Source organism: Taudactylus pleione, unplaced genomic scaffold (assembly GCF_031769625.1).
Source record: "Taudactylus pleione unplaced genomic scaffold, aTauple2 ptg003027c, whole genome shotgun sequence".
Taxonomy (NCBI): Eukaryota; Metazoa; Chordata; class Amphibia; order Anura; family Myobatrachidae; genus Taudactylus; species Taudactylus pleione.
In genome coordinates, this window is record NW_028287392.1 from 40,952 (window position 1) to 46,472 (window position 5,521).

Below are 5,521 nucleotides of genomic sequence, written 5' to 3' on the forward strand. Positions count from 1 at the left end.
TACTTGTTAATGTATAAAAAATTGGGAATGATCATTTATTTCTTTTACCAATATAAAGTAGTCACTGTTTTGCTTGTGTTGCTTGGTGTATATGTAGCAAATTGTTTGTATTGTGTTATATAAATGTATGTTTTAATATCAAGTCAGTAATATTTTTATTTATTTTTACCTATAGGGGTCGATTCAATTAGCCATGAGGTGGCTTGCCCCGCGAGTAAGTGCAGCTATATAACACAGTTTCGGTGGCTCTGAACACGCAGCTTTTGTTTGCAGCGCTGTGTACAAAAAAATTGAAGTCTGGGGCAGTATTGAGCCGGGACTGGGCAAGTTCAGCTGCCATTGCTGACATTTCTACACCATTTCAACTGAAGCTTTCTTCTCCTGCGACTATTTGAATTGAACCCATAGAGTGGCACTTTACTAACTCCATGTATTAGTCGTACTATTAATTATTTATGATTTGTCCAGGTTTGTGTCAGTGCCAGCGCTCACATTTGTATGTTGTACATCTTGTGGTACACCTGACCACTAAGTATATGTTTAGCTTTTGCTAATTATCATCATCGTACATCAGACTACACTTGTTGCAGAAGATGCACCAGGCGTATTTACACTAAGGAACAACTCAGTGGCTGCAGTTCCATCAATACGCCCTCACTGAACATTATCTACATGAAATTGCTCATTACAGCCCAGTTATGCCTCCTCAGCCATTAGTGGAGATTCACTTGAAATGCGTACTACCCTGTGTCAGATACACTTGCATATGCCTGGTTTGTGCCTATATTTCTTTTGCCGTATGCTGGTAGAAAGCCAGGGCCACTTGCTTGTATTTTCTCCCAGGCTAAAAGCTGCCAGACCCTGACTATTACCATTCACCAAATAATGTAACAAGCAATCCCAGACCAACCATTTTTTTGTAATTGCCATTCTGTAGGACTTCCATAATGCAGATTACTTGCATATGTACATTAATTAGTAACATAGATATGAAACATAATACACAAGAAAAATAAAAGAATTGTCTAATATTGGTGAACACTTGAATGGAAAAAAGGAGAGAAATTCCTCTTAAAATATAACCTTTATTGATACAGTATAAAACATCATACACATTAAAATATAAAAAATATATAAACACGTAAAAAAAGTGATACAAAGTTGGAAATGTGAGGTAATAAAATGTCACATTGAATGCTGCTATTTTTGTATTAAATTATACAGTACTGTACTAAACTGTAACCATGACTATAAATAGAGAATAGTGTTAGTAAGGTAAGTCCATATAACCCATAGAGAGGGAAATCCCCAATAAAGAATATAATAAAAAAAAAGAAAACATATATATAATTATAGAGAGATAGAGATCATATATGGTTTATATACTGGAAATAACACAGTTTAAACTTATAGCTAATAATAAAATGGCCCCCATTCAAGACCTATTCATCTTCCTCCTCAGCATCACTAAAACCTGGCTTTCTCCCACAGCTCTCTACTATGGTGACCTCTTTTTTACTCACTCAACAGGTGATGGTGTGTTCGTCAAGGCTTTCATCTCCTCCAAATCCTCCAACTACCAGTGTCTCATCACCAACTTCTCTGCCCTCCTCCACTCCTATATCTCCTTCCCTATCTGCCTATATTCCTTCCCTATCTGCCTATATCTCCTCCCCTATCTGCCTATATCTCCTCCCCTATCTGCCTATATCACCTTCCCTATCTGCCTATATCTCCTCCCCTGTCTGCCTATATCTCCTCCGCTATCTGCCTATATCTCCTCCCCTATCTGCCTATATCTCCTCCCCTATTTGCCTATATCTCCTTCCCTATCTGCCTATATCTCCTCCCCTATCTGCCTATATCTCCTTATCTATCTGCCTATATCTTCTTCCCTATCTGCCTATATCTCCTCCCCTATCTGCCTATATCTCCTTATCTATCTGCCTATATCTCCTTCCCTATCTGCCTATGTCTCCTTCCCTATCTGCCTCTGACTTTGTCATCTTTTCACCTCCAAAATAGAATCTATCAGACAGGAAATCTCTACCTGCCAGACACCTTCTGCCCCTGTCTCCTATCCTAGTTCTTCTCCCTCTAGCTATTACTCCTTTTACTCCGTCATCCTCATCATAGGAAACAAATCCAAGTTCTTCTCTCTTCTCCCCTGGTCCCCCTAACTCATCTCTCCCCTATTCAATCTACCCTTAGGGTCGTATTCAATTGCCGGCGAAAAGCCGAGATCGGCGAAATGTTCTCACTGGTGATTTCATTTCGCCAGGCGAGAACTTTTCCCTGTATTCAATTCTAAAGACTTTTTGCCGGTGCGAAAAGTCTGTGCCTTGTAACCAGCGGGAAAGATTCGCCTCTGAAAGGAGTCGGAAAAAAGTGCAGAATTGGGGGTTTGGGGTGCAAAGTTGCTGGAGCACACCTTCAGCCTTGGGACAGTCCCTCAAAGGTAAACTGTGTCCAAAAAAGCTTAAAAATTATTTTGTTTTGGGGGCGAAAAAAACTAAATTTGGGGGACAAACTTAATAACTAGTGTAATAGACTCCAGGGGGTCCCCCAAGTATTCCCCATGTGTTTTTTGGATTGCAGATGTTTGCTGAAGGTGCATTTTTTATATTTTTTGAAAAACGCACTCTAGCGATTATTAACCATGCTTGCACCCATTTTCATGTACCCCAAATTTGTAGGGACTGCTTATTTTCTCCTTAAAAACCTTATGATGCTATTCTTCACCACTTATGCAAAGACGCTAAATAGCACTAATTGAGAGCATTTAAGCACTCCAAATACCTTCAGCAGGGCTATTCGGGGGGATCCATAGTGATCCCCCATGTCAGTGCATCTTTTGGGGGGTGCCAGGATGATTTCCCCATTTCTGAAAGGACTTTTCGACGATTTGAGTTTTGCCAGGATGCGTTCTCGCATATTTTGCGATTGAATAGGGCGAAAAGTGGTAACAAGCGCGATACTTTTCCGGAGGCAAAGCAAGCGATGACGGAGAAATCTCAGGCATGCCAAAAGTCTGGGACTTTTCGCCGGCAATTGAATACGGTCCTTAATGTTAAGTACTATTTCTTTCAGATAATAATAATAATAATAATAATAATAATAATAATAATAATAATAATAATAATAATAATAACAGTAACACTGATTTGTACTGTCAATTAAAAAAAAGTGTAATACAAACTGTTTTATAATACCATGTTTTATTTAATCCGGCCTCCACCACCCCTAAATAGCCGGCCAGTCACACTCCTTTGATACTGTTATTATTATTATAATTATTATTATTAGTTTTAATAGCAAGTTTATATACTGGAAATAACACATTTTAAACTTGTAGTTAATAATAAAATGGCCCCCATTAATGACCTATTCATCTTCCTCCTCAACATCACTAAACCTGGCTTTCTCAAAAAGCTCTCTACTACGGTGAGCTCTTTTCTACTCACTCAACCAGGTGATGGTGTGTTCTTCAAGGCTTTCATCTCCTCCAAATCCTCCAACTACCAGTGTCTCATCACCACCTTCTCTGCCCTCCCCCACTCCTATATCTCCTTCCCTATCTGCCTATATCTCCTCCTCTATCTGCCTCTGACTTTGTCATCTATTCACCTCCAACATAGAATCTATCAGATAGGAAATCTCTACCTGCCACCTTCTAACCCTGTCTCCTATCCTACTTCTTCTCCCTCTAGCTATTACTCCTTTTACTCCATCATAGGGAACAAATCCAAGTTCTTCTCTCTTTTCCATTGGTCCCCCTAACTCATCTCTCTCCTATTCAATCTACCCTTAACATTAGGTCATATTTCTTTCATATGCTAACAATAATAATTGCAATAATAATAGTAATAACAATAATGACAGTAACAGAGATATGTACTGTCAATTTTTTTTGTAAATAACTAAAACACAAACTGTAGGTTTTATTTTTATATGGACACATATTTACCATGTTTTAGTTAAAACCCGGCCTCCACCACCCCTAAATAGCCGGCCAGTCACACGCCTTTGATATTTATTATTATTATTATTATTATTATTATTATTATTATTATTATAGTTATTAGTTTAAATAATCTCTCTTCTCCCCTGGACCCCCTAACTTCTCTCTGCCCTATTTATTCTCCCTTTAACCCCTCCCTTCAGCAATAATAGCATTAGTAGTAGTAATAATAATAATAATAATAATAATAATAAAACCCGGCCTCCACCTCCCCTAAATAGCCGGCCTGTCACACACTCCTTTGATGTTTATTATTATTATAATTATTATTAGCTTAAATAATCTCTCCTCCCCTGGTCTCCCCTAACTCCTCTCTCCCCTATTCACTCTCCCCTTAAACCCCTCCTTCAGCAATAATAGCAGTAGTAATAGTAATAATAATAAAACCCGGCCTCCACCACCCCTAAATAGCCGGCCAGTCACACTCCTTTGATATTTATTATTATTAGAATTATTATTAGTTTAAATAATCTCTCTTCTCCCCTGGCCCCCCTACCTCCTCTCTCCACTATTCACTCTCTCCTTAAACCCTTCCTTCAGCAATAATAGCAGTAGTAGTAATAATTAAAATAATAACAATAATAAAACTCGGTCTCCACCACCCCTATATAGCCGACCAGTCACACTCCTTTAATGTTTACTATTATTATTGTGATTAGTTTAAATGATCTCTCTTCTCCCCTGGTCCCCCATAACTCCTCTCTCCCCTATTAACTCTCCCCTTAAGCCCTCCCTTTAGCAATAATAGCCATAGTAGTAGAAGTAATGATAATAATAATAATAAAACCCGGCCTCCACCTCCCCTAAATAGTCGGCAAGTCAAACTCCTTTGATGTTTATTATTATTATAATCATTGATATTAGTTTAAATAATCTCTCTTCTCCCCTGGTCCCCCCTAACTCCTCTCTCCCCTATTCACTCTCCCCTTAACCCCTCCCTATAGCAAAATTAGCAGTAGTAATAATAATAATAATAATAATAAAACCCGGCCTCCACCGCCCCTAAATAGCCGGCCTGTCACACTCCTTTGATGTTTATTATTATTATAATTATTGTTATTAGTTTAAATAATCTCTCTTCTCCCCTGGTCTCCCCTAACTCCTCTCTCCCCTATTAACTCTCCCCTTAAGCCCTCCCTTTAGCAATAATAGCCATAGTAGTAGAAGTAATGATAATAATAATAATAATAATAATAATAATAATAATAATAATAATAAAACTCGGCCTCCACCTCCCCTATATAGCCGGCCAGTCACACACCTTTGATGTTTCTTTTTTATTATTATTATTATTATTATTATTATTATTAATAATATTAGTTCCATCCTAACTCATCTATCCCCGATTAAATCTCCCCTTAACCCTTCCCCTTAGCAATAATAATAGTAGTAATAATAGTTCAAATGATAATAAAAATAATAGGAATAATAATAGTAATAACAATTAAATAATAATAATAATAGTAATAACATCTAATGTATCTAAATTATTTGTAGAAA